This window comes from Silene latifolia, chromosome 3 (assembly GCF_048544455.1).
Source record: "Silene latifolia isolate original U9 population chromosome 3, ASM4854445v1, whole genome shotgun sequence".
NCBI lineage: Eukaryota > Viridiplantae > Streptophyta > Magnoliopsida > Caryophyllales > Caryophyllaceae > Silene > Silene latifolia.
In genome coordinates, this window is record NC_133528.1 from 104,118,198 (window position 1) to 104,141,848 (window position 23,651).

Genomic DNA, 23,651 nt, shown 5'->3' on the forward strand with positions numbered 1-23,651 from the left:
AATGATCGGAATCAAAGGCATGTCTTGAAGTCTACCATGGTACAAAATATCTACAAGCAAGAAGGAAGACTAGCTAAGACATGAAGAAGTGAAATGATGAAGCAATTGAAGATTTGAAGCGTCGTTTGCATAAGGATCGACTTCAAATGGGTATATCTTGAGTTCTAGAACTTGTATCGATGCAAGGCCAAGTGGAGGTGAAAGCTTATGTTCTTAGCTTTCCAATGGTAGGTCACACGCCTCATTTGGCCAAGTAACGAGAGAGATATGACCTTCGGAAAAAATGCTGTCCAACAGAGAACTCGCACCGTGCGAAATTCCAGGACCCATATTTCGCACGGTGCGAAATATCTGGGTTTCAGCGTGTTTTAACATGTTTTGATTACGGGCTTGCACCATGTTATGACCCATTAATCCCTTTCATACCTAGACTATATATAGATGATTGCCTCTAGGTTTTCAAGATCTTTTGTTCACTTTAATTAATCAAGGTTGTAAATTGGGAATATTATCATCTTTTGAATTGGGTTTTAGATCTAATTATGAAGAACTAATCTCCTCTCTTAATCCGACTCAAGGTTTAATCTTTTGGTTGTAAGACTCTTTAATCCTTCTTTTAATTTCATTATCATTGTTAATCCTTTTGTGTTTATTGTTTGAATTTTGGAATCCTTGTTTATATTGAGTAATTAAGTGTGATTTCCTTGTTGCTTAATTAATCAAGTTCCTTAATTTATTGTTATTGGGATTATTAAGTGTGATTTCCTTGTAATTCCATCTTTGCAACACCTTGTTATTATGCTAATGAATGTGATTTCTTCTTGGCTTAATTAGCAAGTAAAGGATTAACTTGTAATTAGGCATTAATTGTGATTTCATTGTGTCTAATTACCTCTATTGAATCTCTTGTGCTCATATCTTCTTGTTAATTTGACCAATGTATGTGATTTCTACTTGGTAGAATTGATAAGTTGGGTTATTTGATTAAGTGTGATTTCCTTGTCATTTGGCCATTATTTAGGAGATTTAGAAGATTAATCTTCACAATAGAGTGATAATATATAATTGAAGGATTGATTGAAGGGTTTTGTCAACTAAAGTGCCAAACTTTGGGCCGGGTTAAATCTTTCTTAATATTGATTAATTTTCATCTTTAAACTCTTGATTGATTGCTTGCCTTGCACTTTGTTTGAATTTGTCTTGCTCTTGTTACAATTAAAAACCAAACCAAAAACCCCCCCTTTTTACATAATTGTTGTTACTTTTTCACAATTGTTCTAATTTCTCTTTTAATCTCACTATTGCAAAACCCATCTTCTCTTGGGTTCGACCCCTTGCTTGCTATTTTACTAGTTTATAATTAGTGCTAATTAGTGTGTTTAGTGGTATATAAATTGTTAATTTGGCCGTCTTTTAGCGCGACATTTTAGGCGTGTCACACTCCTACTCGGTCAAGCGAGATTAAGAACAAGGTCAACAGTTAAGAGTTTGAGTAACGGTTCCTACAAAACAACAACTCGTGTCGATTCCAAAATAAATTGGGAAATCGTCACATATTATTATATTCATTCACAATGCACTTATTACTACCCAAATGCAACACAACGGTTTCATTCAACCAAGACACATATTACTTCACTTTATGACGGACATTACGCAAAACGATTGACCACACTATTAGCTTATTCATACATACACTTGACACATTACTTTACTTCCAATCATGCATTTGTAACTTCAACAATACAACTTATGGTTATATCACTCTCAGCATTCATTTAACATTAAACCATCATTTATCATCCGAGTTTGTTAATAATTCAATCAAATCACCACAAATTATCAACTACATTACTCAACTTACTATGCCATATCATGAAAGCATTCAACCATTCATCCATCACACTTACCAAACACTACTTGACAAACGTTACACTAATTCAAACTTACTACTTACTATCATCACCACATACAAGACTCACAATTCCTTTTAAATAATACGCATAGAACGATTTAGAAAACATTATTACCGCCACACCACACAACACTGTTACGTACTACAAACATTTCACCACTTCCACTACTTCTATACACACTTCTACTCAACCACAGACTTACACGGCTCCTCATCACAATTACACAACCTAACATAAATAGAGACTCCATCAGAGATATTTCTAACATAACCATTATACACACTAGGCACATAATTCCCGACTTGATATCCCATAACCGGTGACTGGCTTAAGCATAATAGCGCCATGATTTTGAAATGAGGGCGCCTACTCACCCAAAATCTAGCATCAGTTGGGGCTCCCAATATACATACACCAGGTTCATTTTATTAGGCTCTATACGTTCATTAGGCTCATTTGTTACAGGTTCCAAAATCGTCGCTCTGATACCACTTTCTAACACCCCCATATACCAAGGAGCCTTTACAAGACCTTCCCTAGCATATAAGGGCGTTACCATCTCGGTTGTCTATGACAGTAATAATCAAATGTCGATAAAAGAACAATTTAGTTATATTACAAGTGATTACAAACAATAGACGATATGAAAAGATATAACTCAAAACCGCTATCTACTATATGAACTACTTCTATCGTGACTCGTGAAAGACTCGTCCCTCCAAGCACCCAGCTATGATCCAACAACCACCTGATAAGACTGACTGCTCATCATAGTGGATCACGGCAGACACAACAGAAACAAACAACAAAACAAAACCACACAAGGTCAGCAACTGAAGTAATGAACATACAAAACAGACACAACACAAGCACAACAACACACACACCATATCTCCTCTAACAGACCACCATCACCGACTGTCCACTGGACTAGCCCTGCCAGTGGGGGACCGCAGCCGTTCCCACCTAAGCCCCGCTCATCAATCCGAGCGATAAACCCATGTCCATTAATGTGCACATTCCCTCCCATGGCGGGTTCCACGAAGGGCGGACTACGGGCGTGAAGCTAGTCCCCAAGTGACTCCACTCAGCCGAGGACGCACCTCGAGAACCATAGACAAACAATCACAATCATATGTACCACAACAATGATAATCAAAACAACAACAAAACCAACCAACTACCACAATCAATCAACAATACCGACACTACATCAACCAGACCACACCAACAGACACTCTAGACAACCAACAGTACTAAGTAGGCGAACCTACCTTTAGCCAACCGCAGCGATTTCGCGTCTGATCACATGATACCAACCAACCAAGCAATACACCTATACAAACAGTACAACCATCTATTACTACCACTACAACCCTAACTGAAAACAACGATGACGATGATGATGACGATAACATATCTATACATAGCAATCCGGCGTTAAGACTGCTACCCAACTCAAGCATCCCATCCTCATGGTATAAGCATCATCAAGGAACTCAAGGCAAGGATTATGGTGAAGGGGAAAGAAGGTGACGACATCTAGGTTTAGGGAAAAGGTGCGGAAATGATTTGAGGTTTCATGATTATTGATTTATAAATCCTCGCTGAAAACTCGTTACTCGATCGAGTAACTAACTTACTCGATCGAGTTCCCAAGCTACTCGATCGAGTAGCCTCAGCTAGATCGAGTCCCACGCAAAACACAGCTCACATCGTCACAAGATATTGCCCATAAGGTTTGCCAAGGTCAAGATCAGTGTCTAAGGTCGGTCATCGGGTCCCTAAAAGGACGGGTATTACAGGTACGACCTTAAAGATGAGTACAACTTTTCATCCTGCAACAGATGGTCAGACTGAGAGGACTATCAAGAACTTGGAGGACATGTTGAGAGTGTGTGACATGGAGTTCGGGGGAAGTTGGGAGGACAGGCTGGATTTGATCGAGTTTTCGTATAACAACAGTTACCATACCAGTATCGGGATGGCACCTTTCGAGGCTTTATATGGCAGGAAGTGCCGAAGTCCAGTTTTTTGGGATAACAGTGCAGAAGCGGTGGTTTTAAGACCACAGATGGTGCAGGATATGGTTGAATAAGTTCGGCTAATTCATCAAAAGATGAAAGCGGCTCAGGATCTCCAGAAGATTTATGCCGATTTGCGCCGCGGAGACATCGAGTTCGCAGTGGGTGACAAGGTTCTTTTGAAAGTGTCACCAATGCGAGGAGTGATGAGGTTTGGAAAGAAGGGTCAGCTAAGCCAGAAGTTTATTGGTCCATATGAGATTTTGGATCGTATAGGTGAAGTGGCGTACAGGTTAGTTTTACCACCAGCTTTGGATTGAGTCCACAACGTGTTTCATGTTTCACAGCTCCGAAAGTATGTGAGTGGCTCGTCACATATGCTTGAGATTGAGAACATCTAACTAGATGAGTCTTTATCTTATGCCGAGGTTCCCAAAGAGATTTTGGACCGCAAAGTGCGCAAGACAAGGAATGGTGAGACCGTTTTACTCAAGGTGCTTTTGTCTAATCATAATGTGGAAGAGGCCACATGGGAACCCGAGGAGGCTATGCGGGAGAGTTTTTCCACCCTTTTTGTTCAGGTATGTTTGGTTACGGGAACATAACCGTTGTCTTTTTAGGGGGGTAGGAGATGGTTGCATGTTTGTTTTTGAGTTTGCTTCAGTCGGTTAGTGATGTTGTGTGTTAGTTTAGCTAGTGTTGGGTGTCTTGTTGGGTGTTTTGTCTTACATGGTGGTAGTTTTGTGGGTTGTGTCGGTCTGGTTTTATGTGTATAGTGTGAACTTCGGGGATGAAGTTCTTTTTAAGGAGGGAAGATTGTAATACTACGGTTTTCCTAAGCCCGTACTCGGCCGAATATGGCCTACTCGGCCAAGTAAGGGTGTCGTGTTTTCTGGACAGCTCACTGCCCAGGAATACTCGGCCGAGTATGTAGAATACTCGACTGAGTAAAGCGTACTAGGTCGAGTATACTCTGTACTCGACTGAGTATCCGGTCTTACGGGTGTTTTTCCGCGGTTTGATTTAGGGATGAATAGAGTTATATAAAACGCGTTAATGAGTTTCTAATTATATTTTACAAAACCTACACACGTATTGACGCTCTAATCCTCTCCAAATCTCTCCCGTGTGTGTGATTGTTAGCAAGTCTCTTCATCTTTCGTTCTATCGTCGGTAAGTCCTTGTTTTCCTTAGTTCTTTGATTAATCTTTTAGGGTTTGGTTTGAATTGTGAATTGGGGAAAAAGGGGTTTTTGCATATAGTGATTGGGTTATGTAATTGTTGTTAGGTGAGGACTTCGTAGAAGAACCGTTCTAGATAGCCTTGCTTGTGTCTCTTGCAGTTGTGCTAAGGTAGGGTTTCCTACTCAGTTTTACTGTTTAATTCAATTGAGATTTATGTGGTAATTGATGTACGATTGATATTGTGATCATTTGCCGGTGTTGTGTTGGTGTTGGTGTTGGTGTTGGTGTTGGTGTTGGTGTTGGTGTTGGTGTTGGTGTTGGTGTTGGTGTTGGTGTTGGTGTTGGTGTTGGTGTTGGTGTTGGTGTTGGTGTTGGCGTTGGTGTTGGTGTTGGTGTTGGTGTTGTGATGATTGTGGTGGAGTCACTTCCGGGAGTGGCTTCACACCCTAGTTCGCCCTCCGTGGAACCCGTCACGGGAGGGGATGTGCACATTAAGGGACATGGATTATTGTTCGCTGATGAGTGGGACCATGGTGGGTGTGGCTGCGGTCCCCTACCGCTGATTGTTGTGATTGGGAGTTGGAGATGGCTGATGATCAGTGTTTATCTTTCGTAATTGTCTTGATTTGATTATTCAGTACTGACCCCGTTGTTGTTTTATAAAATCTGTGGTGATCCATTCGGGGATGGTGAGTAGATCATGACAGGTGATGCAGTTCCTTAGCTATGGGGCAGTCATAGGGAGTCATCACTCGAGTCTGGCTTCCACCGTCGAGAGACTTAGCTTTCATTTCTAGTTGTTTAGCTTTCACAGTCGTACTTTGGTTTTGATTTTGGGAACATGTAATCGTTAAACTCAGTTACACTTTATTAAATGTGTTTTGGATTGTTAACTTTTATATACTAACCTCGGGCAATCGAGATGGTAATAGTCTCTCATGCTAGAGTAGTCCTTGGTAAGGTACCTTGGTATGAGGGGGTGTTACAGTGACGAAATTCGCTATGGTAGGTGCGGAGGTAGAGTATGTTCCTTCGTGTTCTATCATGTTGATCTCCTCTTTGACCGAAGAGATGAGATGTGAGCAATCCAAGGTGAATTCCTCATCTGTAATCACTAAAATTTCAAGAGGATTTTGAGTGTTACTAGGCCTATTTGTAGGAGGGATAGGCAAACGACCATCTTCAATCGTATCCTAGAGGGCATGCTTCAATTTGTAGCAATTCTCAGTATCATGTCCCTAGTCTCTACGATACTCATATAAGCATTGCCATCCCATAATTTAGACTTCTTTTCTGGGTCAGGTGTAGGTCCTTTTGGCTGAATCCTACCTTGCTTCGACAACCTCTTTAGCACATTAGAGTATGTGTCACCAATGTCAGTGAATTTTCTTGGTGTACTATTTCTCTTGAAGGATTCCATGAGATTCACTTCGTCAGTTTTGTTAGTGGAACCGTAAGAACGACTCCCAATTGATGTTGAGCCTTGATATCCGCGTCCTACAGTCTTGGACAAGAGTCCTTTGCGAATATCGTCTTTAATTCTTATATCTAGCACAATTAGATGTTTAAATGACTTAATGTTTTGGTATCTCAAGTGATTTGCATATATAGGCTTTAAGTTGTCCACGAACTTCTCCATAAGAATGGCCTCATCCGGACGTTCAACGAGCTGAGTACTTGTCTTTCTCCACCTACTTAGGAAGTCGGTGAAACTTCTTTTTCATTTTGAGTGAGAACCTCTAGGGTGAGCATGTTGACTTGGATTTCAGCGTTATCTGCGTATTGCTTGGTGAATTCAATTGCAGCATCATCCCAGGTTGCGATCTTCTTGTGGTCTAAAGAATAAAACCACTGTTTAGGAATTTTATCAAGAGATGAAGGAAAGATCCTTAGGAACATCTCAGGTTTGATGCCCTTGATGAACATGTAGTCTTTGAAGGCACGAATGTGGTTTGAAGGGTTTTCATGCCCCTTAAACTTCGAAATGTCAAGTCATGTTGAAGTTAGTAGACAATTGGGTATTCACTGCCTCATATTTATGACTATTATCCCTATAGATATCATCCCCTTTGATGTACATAAGTTGCTATTCCAGGTAGCGAAGACGCTTTTCAGCTTCGGTAAGCACAAGAGGAGGATTGATTTCCGAGGAAGCTACCTGTTTGGGTTTCCCGGTGGGTGGAGAATCGTCACGTCGTGGTATGTTAGGAATGGGTCCCTCTGCAAGAGGAAGTCGGGATTCTACCGCAACGATACGGTCTTCAATTGTTTGTAGACGGGACTAAGCGACGTCCTGACTGGTTTGGAGACGAAGGAGGGCAGCCAAGATTTCGTTCATACCATTTGGCTGGGCTTAACCATTGATGCTTGCGACGCTTCCGGCAGTTTCGACCATTTTGGACTGAGATAGAAACCGAGGACGGATCAAAACACAATCGACTACGTTTCACATTTACCCAGAGAAAATATAAAGACTGACGCATAGAGGATGCTTCGAAATGGACTCGTGGGCAAAGTGAGTGCCCAATGTGTCGTATGAAATGTGAAGAAAAGACGGGTTTTGAAAATTGATTTTGAAATGTGATTCCAGACAATCATTGTGTGTGATCGCATGCGTGCTGACTCGAAATGACTTTGATTTGAGTGTTCAAAATGGCGGCGTAACGCCTGAGATTTTGACTCAAAGACTCAAAAATGAATGGAAATGGATTGTGAAATCCGGCAGAGTTTTGACTTGATCTAAATGACTTTGTGCTATTTAGGCTTTGAAAAGATTTTTACATTTTGAAAGGATTTGAAAAGGAAAAAAAGGTTTTGAAAATTTTGGAATTGTTTACACAAGGTGATAGCATACAAGGTACAAGCATATATACATGCATTATAATGGTATGCTGAGTGCTTTTAAAAAGTTTTGGTTTAGAAGGGTGGGTTGCCACACCAAGCTATCAAACCCTGATCTGTAGAGAGGCATACGCCAAACACGAGTAAGGCCGGTTCCTAGTTACATTTCCTCGAGTAGTGAAAGCTCTTGATACAAACATGAGTAAGCATCGTGGTGTGGTTGATGTCAATCGCTATCCATCTAGTAGGAACAAATAAGAATTTGCACCATCGAGACGGGACGACTGGTCGAATAAGGTTTGGTTAAGAGCCTAGGAAGGTTAGCTGAAACGACCTAAGAAGGTCGAGTAATGAAAATCAACAACTGTCTTGTATAAACTATTCCCTAATCTTGTTCAAGTTTCCCCCTATGAGTGCAATTTCTGAGTATTATAATAAAATTTTCGAGTTTTTTTTTAAAGATTATGAGTTTTACTATAAAGTTTTTGATCTCGTTCAGTTAAATATTAAGCTAAAAAATATACATATAATTTCAATTAATTTTGAATTTTGACATCAAAAAATTAAAATAGAACTTCTTATTATAAACTTTAAAAACTAAAAAAAAAAAAATACACTTAATACATCGGATGCATAATTTTTTTTTCCACGATTCATAATTATAATCAAATGTAATGTTTGAACCAAACGACTCCTAATAATGTGTTGGATGGAATGGAGTTGAAAACTTGAGGGGAGAGGTGGGAATGAGATTCCAAAGGGTTGAAATGGAGTTAGAATCCATCAGGTATCTAACTCCATTTCAAAATGCTCCAACCAAACATTGGAATGGACTGAATCTATTCCAATCCATTCCAAATGTTCCAACCAAACGTCCCCTTATTCTCATTCCCGGATTGAACCAAACAACTTTAAACATGTACTAGTGTAACACCCGTGAATTTCACGGGATTGTTTTAAATGTTTAGAAATTAAATTTATTCGCTAAATCTATAAAACGAATATATCACGAATTAACAATATATCTAATCATAAAAATACTGTATATACTATATAGTAATATGTCTATATATACATATAGTCTAATTTTTGGTGTTCCAACTCTACTTTGCATACTTGTGTTTAGCAATTAAACTTTCTTCTATATAAAATAAAATTATGTTGACATGTCTTATTCATACATTTACCATCTACGATACATGTTACTATAAGTTACATTTAAGGTGAAATTTATTAACCTAACTATGAGATCCATACAATGCTCATGTTGTACTGATGTTACGTGTACTACTCTTCAATTAACACTGACTGTTATTTTCCCTATTCACATTGGTCTTATTGCTACATTATTACTCGTATTACTTCATATAATAGTGAGCTAATTTCAAATTACGTAGATTTTAAGCATGAATATAGCTTATGTGTTCGTATTTAGTTTCTTAATTGTGTTTTATGGTTCACCTGAACACTTGATTTACTATTGACTTATTAAATTTTTGGCCTATTATTTACATAATCTAATTGAACTCCGTGTCCGTCTTGCTTGTGACGGAGATACCCGTCGCAAGCTTGCGACGGGTCGGATAGTGCTTTATTCGTGCTTAGTGGGTCGACATTGTGTACTGTGCGTGAATAGGGGAGGCTGACTTTTTTTACTGTGAGCATTTAATGTTCTGCATTAAAGAAATATTAATCTCCCCTTTCCAATGAACCTAAATTACTGCAAACCTCCTCATCTCTCTAAAACAATATCACATTCATCCGTCTCATCTTCCCCCCTTCTCTCTCCCCATTCAAATTTCTATGAATCCACACTTTTAATTTCTTCTGATCCTTCATAATTAGCCATAAAATTACAAAACACTATCAATCAAGATGGTAACAAAATATCTGACACTAAAGAAAAACACAAGATCCGCAAGCAAGAGTGACGATGTTGGTGGAGGTATGTATTTCCGTTGCTATTGTTATTATTTTTTCGGGTAATGTTTATGATTATGGTTCTGTTGTATGTTAATTGAGACATGCAAGTGATCCATGTGGAAAGGTTGTTTGATTATGGTGGTTTTATTTATTATGTTCTCTTTTATGTTTGATTTTTCAGTACATTTATTTTGTACATTTTTATTTTGTTAGCAAATACATTTTATGTTACCATCATTATAGTCATTATTTGATATTATTTTAAATAATGTTATATTTTTTTTTTATTTTGCATAAAAAATTAAACAATGTTTGCTTGATACTTTAGTTTGATTGAATGTTTACTTGATATGTTACAAGTTTTGGTGAGTATGTTATCATTTAGTGATCTCGTTTATTGATCTATATTGATATGTTACCATTTTATTGGTTATGTTACCATTTTTGGGTATTAAATTGCAACATTGTAGTAATATGTTACCAGTTTTGTTGGATATGTTATCATTTATGATCTCGTTTATTGATCTATATTGATATGCTACCATTTTATTGGTTATTTTACCATTTTTGGGTATTAAATTGCAACATTGTAGTAATATGTTACCAGTTTTGTTGGATATGTTATCTGATGGGGCATATTCTGCACCCGCTGACCAGTCAACATATTGAGCAAGGTCAAAGATATCCACAGCAAGTCAACGGCTTAGACAGCCTAACCGACGAGGCCTGTCAGATGGGTCCCGGCAGGGGCAACCAGCCAGCCGGGGCACACATCCGCGAACTCATATCCAAGACCCCTCGGCGGTGAGCCAACAGGGCCCGTCGGCCTGCGGTGAGCCAACAGGGCCCGTCGGCCTGCCGTGGGCCCGTCGGCCGAGGGTAGATCAGTCTTTCCACCTGCTAGCCACTTGGCCACTTGGCCACTACGTGACAAAAGGTGAAAGTCTATAAATACTCCTCTACTCTCATTGAGTAAAGGATCCACAATTTAACCTAAGAATCACTATTCATCTGGTAATATCTTCCTTATCTCTCTACAATACGTACTTTTCCAAGTAACAACCACTTACCTCTCTAAGTTACTGACTTGAGCGTCGGAGTGAGTTCGCTCGGTCCAAAGCCGAGCCCTCAGTTTGTTCATCGTTTCAGGAGACCGCAAGGAGGATTCAACTAAAGACGTCATTCTACAAGCACGGGTGGTAACATATAACTGCTCTGGAATTACACCCGGAACAATTGGCGCCGTCTGTGGGGATAGGGTACGGCCTAAGCAGAGCCACGCCGAGGTAGAAGAAGCCGGGGCAGAAAATTTTGTCTTGCGCGGAATATACGCTCAGCATACATCGGAGCCCATACCACGGCATAGACTACGCTGGGGGCAAATTGATGGGGCATATTCGCACGCACCGACGACGATCAACATATTGAGCAAGGTCAAAGATATCCACAGCAAGTCAACGGCTTAGACAGCCTAACCGACGAGGCCTGTCAGATGGGTCCCGGCAGGGGCAACCAGCCAGCCGGGGCACACATCCGCGAACTCATATCCAAGACCCCTCGGCGGTGAGCCAACAGGGCCCGTCGGCCGAGGGTAGATCAGTCTTTCCACCTGCTAGCCACTTGGCCACTTGGCCACTACGTGACAAAAGGTGAAAGTCTATAAATACTCCTCTACTCTCATTGAGTAAAGGATCCACAATTTAACCTAAGAATCACTATTCATCTGGTAATATCTTCCTTATCTCTCTACAATACGTACTTTGCCAAGTAACAACCACTTACCTCTCTAAGTTACTGACTTGAGCGTCGGAGTGAGTTCGCTCGGTCCAAAGCCGAGCCCTCAGTTTGTTCATCGTTTCAGGAGACCGCAAGGAGGATTCAACTAAAGACGTCATTCTACAAGCACGGGTGGTAACATATAACTGCTCTGGAATTACACCCGGAACATTATCATTTAGTGATATCGGCTATTGATTTATATTGAGATGATATCATTTTGTTGGGTATGTTACCAATTTTGTTGGATATGAAATTTATTTCTATGTTCCAATTTGTTGTTGATTTATATTTGTTATATGTTATCGAATTTGTTTGATATGTTACCAGTTTTATTTGATATGTTATCAGTTTTGTCCAAAGTTTAGCAAGAAGTGCACTGGAGCAGTAGTAAAGAAAGGTAAAACAAGCAAAAGGTGATTGCGATAAGGGCATTAGTAAAGGAAGGTGGGGCAGGACTGGGTTATAACGCGTGGAAATGTTCATATTACGTTGCACCCAAGCACCGCCAACGCTACACCTACGCGAGAGCGAAAAAGAGTGATAACTGGAAACAATAATTTTATGTTTGGAGGGGCTTATTTTGGTCATTCTTCATGGTTTTGTTAAAACATTGTTCATTTTGTTTGAAATAAAACTATGACTTGACGTTTGATTTTTGGGAACTTTATTTTGGACATGTTCTTTTGGATGGCATAGTCCCTAAAAAATGTTCGCACAATTTGCCAATATGTTACCTATTTCAGAGTGTTAACATATTCGATAAAGATGTCAACGTTATAGGCATATACTTGCCATTGGTAACAACTTCAAAGTGGTAAAAGATTGTACACTTTGGAACATTACTTAACATATACAATGCCATGTCTAATTCTTCTTTTAATGGTAACATATTGACAAAAGATATGAACATAATTTGTAAAATACACTGGCATAAGTAATACACAAAGAATAACAACTTGTTTGCATATTTACCAATTATGTTACCAATTTTAATATGGTAACAGTTTGTGCAAAAATGATAACATATACAATGTCATAAGTAATTCGTTTTTTTTTTTTATGTTAACATATTAATAAAAGATATGGACATAATTTTTAAAATATAGTGCCATAAGTAGTACACGATAAATGACAACTTGTTTACATATTTATCCATTATGTTACCAATTTTAATTGTAACAGTTTGTGCAAAAATGATAACATTATTTAACATATAGAATGCCATAAGTAATTCGCTTATTTAAATGTTAGTATATTGAAAATAAGCTCCCAAAACACGAAACACAAGTCATAGTTTTACATACAACTTAATTAACAACTGTTTTAATACAAACATCAAACATGTCCAAAATAAGTGCCTCAAAACACCAAATTACTATTTCTTGGCACCACCTCCACCGTTTGCAGCATCACCCACAGTTTTTTGACCTTTTCTGATTGTCATGCGTGTGTAGCTTTGGTTGTACTTGGGATCCTAAGTGGAATGTTCACGTTCAGTTGTGGACTCATTTGGACATGAAATATCGAAATATCGAAATATATACATTCTGTCACCACGTAAATAAAACAATGTTACCATTATACAATTGGCAGAATTGGTCACAAACAGTTGATAATTGGTTACAGTTTATAGTACTCCATAACTTTGCCAAATAGTTCACCATGTTGATAATTTAACTTTATATGATGATATGATACCATATTCAGTAACATTTTCATTAATAATAATAAAAAAAACTAGGTATATTCACAAGTAGTAAAAAATATATCCTTTGTAACAAAATATGAAACCATCTCAATTTAGCAACATTGTCAAAGAAATCGGTCACAAATATACAATTCACAAGTATAAATTATCATCATATCAATATACTCCGTAATATGTTATCATATATGCATAAGTCATAAATGGTCACATATATATGGTCACATATAGTTAAAATGTAGAAGGATATGGAACATACCAAAATTAACACCAAAAAATCCGTAAAATTGAAAAAACCAAAATGAAAACACCCAAAAATTCGAATTAACAACAAATCCTACTATGGCTCCTAGCATCTTATGCACATTCAAGTAAAAATTTCAATTATAATCAATAAAAAATAAAGATTCTTCTTTTGTATCGATTATTTCATATCTTCAACAAATGTAAACAAAATAAATTAAAAATTTCTTTTGTATTGATTTTTTCATACCTTTAACAAATGTAATATTTTGGTGTATACATTTTAATAGTAATGCTAATAATAAAAATAAAAATACCTTTTGGGTGGGGTAAAGTAGTCATCGTCTTCCTTGCCATCAGAATGTTGGTTTTTGACTGAAGAGTAGATGAAGATGATGATAAGTTGAAGATGAAAGGGAACTTATTTGTAGTTTTAGGAAGGTTATATGTGTTATTGGAAAAAGAAAGTTAAAAGGATGAATTAGGGAGGATGATGAACTTTGAATGAGGAAAAATAGCAAATAATGGAGTATCAAATTTTTGTGAATGTTAAAAAATGAGAGAGAAAATGCACGAGTGGTTGTTAACGATAAAAGTGATGGTGTGGATGATGATGGACACTGTAAAGCATGCAAGATTGCAAGGGGCATTAAATGTTAGTTTGAAATTGTAAATAATTAGATATTTAATAATGGGGAAAGTACATGACAAGTACTGCATATAGGCGCCTACTCCATTTCCCTTGTCGGCCACTTGCACATAATACCCAGTCCATTTTTCACTAATATGGTATGTATTCGACCCGTCGCAAGCTTGTGACGGGTAGTTCCGTCACAAGAGAGAATTTGTGTTGAACTCCCCCCTAATTGGAAAGTCAGATGACTTTAATTGGAACTTGGAACTTTAGAAGTCAGATGACTTTCAGAAGTTATAGTCCTTTACAGTTTACCCGTTTGAATGTTTCATAAAGAAAAACGGTACATCTTCTCCGACCACTTTCTTCACCGTCCTACCACCGACCGCCTCACTGATGCGCTAAGAGATGTGATAAATTGTTAGTCGTTGATATTTGAGCGAAAAGAACCGAGTATAAACTCACCTACAATGCGACACTATCACATTGGTAGAGTGGTAGCAGTAGACAGATATGCAAGAAAAAACACGTTCTCACCGGTAGCCGACGACGATTGGCACCTGGGTAGAAACATGGATGTCGGAGACTCGTCGAAAACTTCTCGTGGAAACCAATTTGTGGGTCTTTTATTTGCTTTTTGTTTATACATTAGGTGTGTTTGGATTGAGATATTTGGAAGGAAAAGAAATGGAGGAAGAGTAGGGAATTTAAAATCTCTCATTTGGATAGCAAATAAGGGCGGAGGGGAATGAAGGAGGAGAGATTTGGAGGGAAATTGTATCCAAACAACCACACTCCATTCCCCCTCCCCTTCTCTTCTCTCCATTCTCCTTCCCTCCTCCTCCCTCCTCTCCCTTTCTCTCCACTTTTGCTATCCAAACACACCCTTAGAGTTTACACATTTGATTGTTGTATCATTGGGATGAACCTCAAAATAGCTTAAATAGAACATTTCCACTCTCCTCCTAATAATTTGATGGGCTTTTGATTTCGTTCTACTCCATTTTTCCATGGACTTTGAACAATAATCAAATTGAGTTTGTCTCCCAAGCTTAAAATCAAGTTTTTAAGGGTGTGTTTGAATAGCAAAAGTGGAGGGAAAGGGAAGGGAGGGGGAATGAGGGAAGGGAAAGAGAGAGAAGAGAAGGGGAGGGGGAATGGAGTGTGGGTGTTTGGATATAATTTCCCTCCAAATCTTGCCTATTATGGAGATTTTGATTAGGCTTGGAGAAGGGTAATTGGATCCCTCCAAATCTCTCTCCCTCCATTCCCCTCCGCCCTCATTTGCTATCCAAACAACGAATTTAAAATCCCTTACATTCCCTCTCTTTCTTTTCCCTCTAAATCCTCCAATCCAAGTACACCCTAAACATATCTTCATGAGTAGCTTATGTGAGGTTTTTTGTTGAGAAGTTGATGAAAAAAACTTTTGCCCATAAGCTTAATTAGCTTGCACTACAAACTCAAAGAAATCAAAGATGCTCGCTCATCTCCTCACTTTTTGATTCTTCGTTCAAATATAATGAGTAAGATCAGAATATTATAGCACCTTCTGGATGAGTTAATTTGTCAAGTGTATAGTTAAAATGATAAAAGACGGAAGATTTATGACGATTTATCTAGGTAAAAGTGTTTGGAAGAGATGAGTATTTGTGAAGGCACGCTTGTTTTTCTTTTTTTGGAAATTGAATTTGTCTGCAGTGACCTTTACCGTATAGAGATGGAAATGTAATTGTCTGTTTTATCCTTTAGTTATTAGTGAATAATTCAATTGTATAATTGTATGAACCATTTTGCCCAATTTATAAGAAGGCTCCAAATCACTTTTCCTGAATTCTTATACTGCCACCTAGCAAAAAGAAGGTGTTTTTTAATATATAAAATGATGATGATGGGGTTATAACTAGGGTTGTTAATGAGACGAGACAACTCGCGAGCAACTCGAGCTCGACTCGGTCAAAGCTCGGCTCAGGCTCGGGCTCGGCTCGAGAATTTAATGAGTCAAGCCGAGCAAACATTGTGAAGCAAATGTGGCAACCATTTAAAATTGAGCTAAAAACAGCCGGTTTTTGCAAGAGAAACGAAGAGCGCAATTGCAAGATTCCATAGAGAAAATGACAACAAATGGTCCCCTTTTGTGTCTCCTAAAGGTGCCAAGGCAATTTAAAGAGAAATGAGCAATTTTGCAAAACAACAAAGAGGACTTCCAAGGCTATATTCCAGCCGTGTAAATGCTGCCAAGAGCTGCCAAGGATGGTCCTTTTGTTGACCCATATGACTAGTTTTAGGTGTAAAAATTCAACTTGTACTTTTGTCCATTTGCTCTTTAATTTGTAGCCTTTAGATTTGCTTTTAGATGGATGGTTTGGATGTAATTTGAGCCTCTATTTAAAGAGCACCTATCCCTTGTAATAATTTCAGATTTGAAGATTATGAAAATGAATTTAAGAGGTTTTTGAAAAACCCTTGTTTAGTTCTTTGCTTAGTGCTGGAACGACCTCCTTTGCTTAGTGCTTGGAGATGACTCTTTCCATTTGCTTAGTGCTTTGGAGGAGTATTATCCTAGGCTTAAACATGCTTTGTGATCTTGTTTAAGTCATATCTTTCATTTTATGTTTCAAATAAAACTCTGATACCAATTTGAAGTAAAACTCTCAAGACTCGGATTTTGATTAAGAAGGACTCAATTTGGACAGTGTTTTGGACTGTTTAATCGTGATAAAAACGACTAAAAACTCAACAGAAACTCTGAGGACTGCAATCGAACAGTCGACAGAACTGTTTAATCCACGGTTCCAGAACTCAACAATCGAATAGAGTAAAGGATGTGATTGGGATATGACTTAACCCAAGCACAAAGCCACTAGATTAAGCCTAAAGATAATTTCAAGCACTAAGCAAAGAAAATACCCGACTCTAAGCACTAAGCAAAAGAGGATTTCCCAGCACTAAGCAAAGGAGATTAATAGAAATCAATGTTTCTAACTTGTGTTTGTTCATTCATCAAATTCTGATTTTCTCATGTCTAACTTTGGCTTTTATACTACAAGCCATACAATCTTGACCCTTGATTACAAACTAAGATCTAAGGCTCACATAAGGGCCGAAAAAACAACAAGAAAAACGGTCCTCTAGACCTTACACAACTTACACAAAACAATGACATAAAGCATAAGGACACAACCTCCCTTTGGCATGTTCTATTGACTTATTTATGATCACAATAGACCTTTTAGAAACTCACAAAACCGGTTCATGCTTTTGGTAGCCTTCCAAAGGTTCATTAGAACTTGCTTGTTCAAAAGAGGAAAGGTTGAAAGTGACCTCTTGATAGTCTCTAAAACCGTGTAGATGTCCCCATCACTCGGTTTTATCTCCCTTGTTCCACATGGTTCAATTCCTTTTAAGACAAAAGATAACATGTAAAAATCCTCCAATCCTTGAAATGAGGATCCTAGGCCAAAAGTTCGACATTTTCTTTAGACGGGTTTGGTCTTGGACCTCAAATTGCGTGATGGTCCAAAACCGGGCTCAATGGGACTAGGTGTGCCTTGATTTGCTTCAATCTCCCCTTCTTGAAAAGGATTTGCCCTCAAATCCTCGACATGATCATCACTAAGTTCTTCATAATAAGGACTCAAATCCCCAATGTTGAATGTGTCGTGAACTCCATAATCTCCGGGAAGGTTGAGTTTGTAGGCATTAGGTCCAATTTTCTCGAGTATTTCAAAAGGACCATCGGTCCTTGGCATGAGCTTATTCTTTCTCTTGTCGGGGAATCTCTCCTTTCTTAGATGTAACCATACAAGATCTCCGGGCTCGAAATTCTTGAACCTCCTAGAACCTTTGGACTTAGCTTTGTGAACCTCATTACTCTTCTCAATTTGCTTCTTGACTTGCTCATGAATATGGAGCATTTGCTTGTTGGGAAATGTGTCCTCAACAATAGTGCGATCATGTGATTTAAATATCATTATTAAATCTCATTTTAAAGAATACAATTGGGAAGTAATTTTGTTACTGTCAACTGGTCAACATATATCGGTAATGATTGGCTGACTAGAGTTTGACATTACTGTCGTGTGACGGTGGTGATCGATTGACCCCTAGGTCATACCTATAGGGCAATACTCTTAATTGATCATTTAATTAATCGTATAATGTTACGAGTTAATTAAATTACTTGAAAAATTGACGGACGATTTTGGAAGTAAAATTTACGTATCAAATTGAAATGTGATTAAATGAGATACGGTCTGAGTAATTGAATTGTATCATTACTCGGATGAAATTATTGTTTAAGGAAACAATTAAATTTGAATGAATTATTATAAATACGATTTATAAACGATAAAATATTTTGGTACAAGTAATTATGAATTACTAAGTCGATTTTGTATATGACGTATTTTTACTAATACGTTGATTTTTAATATGTTAAAAATACATAACAAATTTATGTGACATGTGACATGTGACATATTGACAATTGACAAAAATAATATGGAATCCATATTATACAATGTGCCGAAAAATTGGAGGAGTATTAGGCTTAATATTGTGTTTATAATTAAGTGGTAAACATAATGATTAAAAAAAAGGGAGAGTAGCCATGCAACCCTATTTACCTTGTGAAGGCAAACTAATGCAGAAACTTGGGTCTTTTTCTTCCCTCTCCTCTCCTCTTACACGGTTCACAAAAGAAAAGGGCAAAGGGTTTTGTCTTTTATTTTTAACATACACTACATGTAATAGTGTGTATGATTATTCATTCATCCAAACTTCTAAAAGGATTAAGTTTTAGAAAGATAAAATCCTCCAAAAATCCCTCTCTCTCAACCGGTTTTGAGAACCCAAAAACCAAACAATTTTGGTTCAATTTTTCACTAGATTAATATTATACTAGCTCAAATAATATTAATTAGATTAAGAGTTAGCTTTGGGTATTATTCCTAAGGATAGATCCTACACTTGGATCTTGTTCTTCCATTAAAGGAAAGCTCAAGAACAAAAGAAAAGGAGATTTCTTTTGTGCCCCATTAAACCGAAATACCATTGTAAGGATATGATTTCTTCTCTATTTTATTATATTGTTTGCATGCATAAAATCCGTATTTAATTTTATGACAAATTAATTTCAACATATATGAGTATGTTAGTTTGTATATAGATCTACATTTCCTTCAATTGGTATCAGAGCCACGGTTGTTTGCATGCAAATCGGTTAAAAGTTTTTCCGAGTTATAAGAATAACAAATAAAACTTGTAAAATTTGTGTTATTATGAAATATCACGAAATTAATCCATGCATGTTAATATTTCTGGTCCTAAAATGTTTTAGGATATTTTGGTTAATTTTACGGATTTTTATTGTTCATATTTCACTATAATGGCATTTAAATATGATTTTATGAGTAAAAATGTCATTTTTGGTCTAAAATTAGCTATACTTCGAATTTTCAGTTGGTTTTTGGATATGTTGTCACATATATTATTTTGAGATAACCTGTAAATTTTCATAATTTTTGGACTTGTTATGCTCGAAAAATGAATTTTTCATTATTAAATTCGGATTTAGGTGAAAAATAGGTTAATATGAGTTAAATTTCGAATCTGGTCATAGAAAATTAATATGTTGTCACATGCAATTTTACAAGATGTGTGTAAAATAATTGGCTATAAAGAAGTCTTTTTGCATGATTTATGGATTTTTGAAGAAAAATAGCATAAATAGTGACATTATTAGTGGAAAATTAATAAAACATAATCTATGACTTAGGAAAAACGTCTAATGTTGCATTTTATCATCTTTTTCAGATCTAAAATTGAAAAGTTAATGAAAAAAATTTTTCCATGTTTTTTTATGATTATTTTATTAAAAAATCGATAAACCGCAACATTGTTTTTCCGGTAAATTTTCGAAATTTTTAACCTAAGATTTTGAACATTATGAGTGTCATGGAATTTTTCCAGAATGTTCATGAGTTTAAATTTCAAATTTTGAATTTATTTGAAATTTTGTGATTTATTTGAAGTTTAATAGCTTATTTTTGTAATTTTTGGTCCATTTATGAACAATTTTGTAAATATGGGTTAATTATGGTCAAATTATTAGTGAAGACTAAATTTTGAGTCCTAAGAGGTTAGGGTAATTAACTTATGCATAAATATGAGTTTATGTATTCTAGTGATTATAAAATGTTGAAATCACGCAAATCCGTAAAAACCAAGTAATATACGATATTGGCTAATTAAAGGCGATTTAGCATAAAATTGAGCATGTTCATACATATTATAATGCTTCATTTTCTTTATGATTGTCATAATTTTAAATTATGTAATTTTACTTAGTATGGCCTTAGATTTTAATTGGTATTTCCCGAAATGTATGGGAATATCGATTCGGTTGTAATTTTTATTGTGATCTCGTATCACCGTTTTGTAATTTAATAGATTTATTTTATTTTAGTTACAAATGTATAATAGGAAATTATGTAATTTATTATGTAATTTTATTTATCTCGGAGTTCCCAAAGACGGATTTCTTCAAGATGGCGATACATAAAGACGGTGTTACCTCGAGATGCGTGCCACAACCGAAGTTCAAGGGACCAATGGAGTTGGTTTCCGAATATGTAATAGTTAAATAGTTTTTCTATTTTAGGAAAGGCCATACTAGGATTTATTTATCTTTATGCTTGCATGTTATTTTATGTCGCATGCATCGCTAAATCGCCATAACTAAAACATGCATCCTTATTTTATCGAGTTTATCGACCGTGTCAATTCGAATTATCGTAGTTCACCGCTTTAGTTCACTTAAAACGTGATAGATAATAAATTGACATGACCTCTCGCTAAAACAAACAATTGAGACATAGCCTTACCAAATAGTAGAAACCATGAAAACCTATTTCGCGAGGGAGTGCACTCGGCCCTACCGGGGTACAAACCTTGTTACGTAGGGGAAGTGGGTGATGAATGTTAATCCACCGAGTTCATGTTAATGAGGGTTTCATCGGCCATACCGTGCCCAAGTTGATGTGGACTTGGATCATGGACACATTTATTCGAAATTTGGATTGAGCTCAACGGAAGTATTCGCGACCGTAGTTGCATGTGTTCCGGGCTATAGATAAATATTAGAGTAATTTTATCGACCAAGAGTTCTAAAAGTAGAATCGATTAAAACGTTAATCCACCGAGTTATATTGATAAGGGTTTCATCGGCCATACCGTGCCCAAGTTAATATGAATTTGGATCTTGGAATCATTTATTATAGTTGGGTAGAGGTCACTATATAAATGCTCATATCTTGTTAATTTGCAAGTATGATTTAAAAAGACAAGTGTTAATATTTCCTTTTCCTCCATATTTGTAGTTCTTTACAATGAATCCACCAAATGCTACCGCACCGATAACTATTGAGTCATATCACAATGTTCTTGACGACGTTTGCTCCAACAACAATTTCGATACTACTAGAGAACTTCATTTCGGGATAGGTTCGGATGGAAACCTTAACTTCATCACTTCTTCTAAACCACCTACTACTACTAGACCTCGTGTGAGCCCGTCTCAGGAAGACTACCTCATACAATCTATAGGGTCTTTGTCTCTGGAAGATAAAGATGCCAAAGCTAGTGGGAGCTCTAGCAATCAAGTTCTTGCTTCAAAGGGCAAGAGGTTCAAGAAGAAAGGAAAGAAAATCAAAAACTTCAAGCAAGTTAATGATGAGTGCCATTATTGCTATGGCATGGGACATTGGCTTAGGAATTGTCCCATGTATTTGCGAAATATAAGGGAAGGACTCATTGCTCCAAAAGGTACAATTCCTAAAGAAATTTATGTTATTGATATAAATTATACTTCCACTACGACATGGGTACTAGATACCGGTTGTGGTTCTCACCTTTGTAATCATTTACAGGGTTTAAGAGATGTGGAGAGGCTTAGCAAGGGAGATGTGGATCTATGCCTTGGAAATGGAGCTCGGGTTGCGGCCGAATCCAAAGGAACTTATGTTCTAGCTTTGCCAAACGGATTTGAGTTGTATTTACATAATTGTTTTTATGTGCCTACGCTCTCTAAAAACATTATTTCAATCGCCATGCTAGACATGGACGGTTTTTGTTTTGTCATTAAGAACAATCGTTGTACTATTTCTAGGAACGACTTGGTTATAGGCCAAGCTTCCTCTATCAATGGCATTTACATTTTAGAGACCTCAAATCCGACTAATGATATTTATAACATTCAATCAAAGAAACTCAAAACAAGTGACCCAAGTGAAGCGTTCATTTGGCATTGTCGATTAGGTCACATAAACGAGAATCGCATCAAAAGATTAATTTCTACTAATGTGATTACACCATTTGATTATCAATCATTTGGTACATGCGAATATTGCCTACTTGGCAAAATGACTCGTAATCCTTTTAGTGGTAAAGGGACACGAGCTAGTGAACTATTGGGACTCATACACACCGATGTGTGTGGACCAATGAGTATCACCGCTCGTGGTAATTATGACTACTTTATAACCTTCACCGACGACTTAAGTAGACATGGGCATGTCTATTTAATGAAACATAAGAGTGAAGCGTTTGAGAAATTCAAGGAATTTCAAAACAAAGTAGAGAACCAATTGAACAAAAGGGTAAAAGCACTACGTTCCGATCGTGGTGGTGAATACCTTAGCCTTGAATTTGATTCACACTTGAAAGGTTGTGGTATTATATCACAACTTTCTCCACCCGGAACACCACAACTCAATGGTGTTGCCGAAAGGAGGAATCGAACCCTACTTGATATGGTTCGATCCATGATGAGTCAAACCGAGTTACCGAACTCGTTTTGGGGATTTGCGATTCAAACCGCAATTAGATCTTTGAACAATAGTCCCACTAAATCCACCGAAAAGACTCCATATGAGATGTGGACGGAAAAGGTTCCCAATATATCCTATATGAGGATTTGGGGATGTGATGCTTACGTCAAGACTAAAGCCGACAATAAGCTTGCCCCAAGATCCGAAAAATGCACCTTTGTAGGTTACCCCTCGCATTGTCGAGGATACTACTTCTACAAACCTCAAGAAAACAAAGTGTTTGTGTCTAGTGAGGCTGTCTTCTTAGAAAGTCAATTTATTTCTAAGAGACAGAGTGGGAGAAATTTTGAACTTGACGAAGTTCAAGAGCCACAAACCGAGGAAGAGACGCAAGAAGATGTTCCTTCGTCGTCTAAACGCGGTTGTACCTCCTCCACTAAGAAGGACGGGCCGAGTAATTCACCATCCCGATCGATATGTGGGACTTATCGAGGAAGATGGAACACTCGATGTATTGCTTATGGAAAGTGATGAGCCCGCCACCTACAAGGCCGCAATCTCTAGTCCAAAT

At 37.3% G+C, this 23,651-nt stretch overlaps 1 long non-coding RNA gene across 1 annotated transcript; it reads right to left on the minus strand.

Annotated features, from left to right (window-relative positions):
- Positions 1-12,944: 12,944 nt before the first annotated feature.
- Positions 12,945-14,460, minus strand: LOC141646209 (uncharacterized). Its single transcript, XR_012545432.1, has 2 exons — positions 13,933-14,460; positions 12,945-13,141 (listed from the first exon to the last, which is right to left on the minus strand). It is a non-coding gene; the product is annotated as an uncharacterized LOC141646209 (long non-coding RNA).
- Between the last annotated feature and the right edge of the window lie 9,191 nt (positions 14,461-23,651).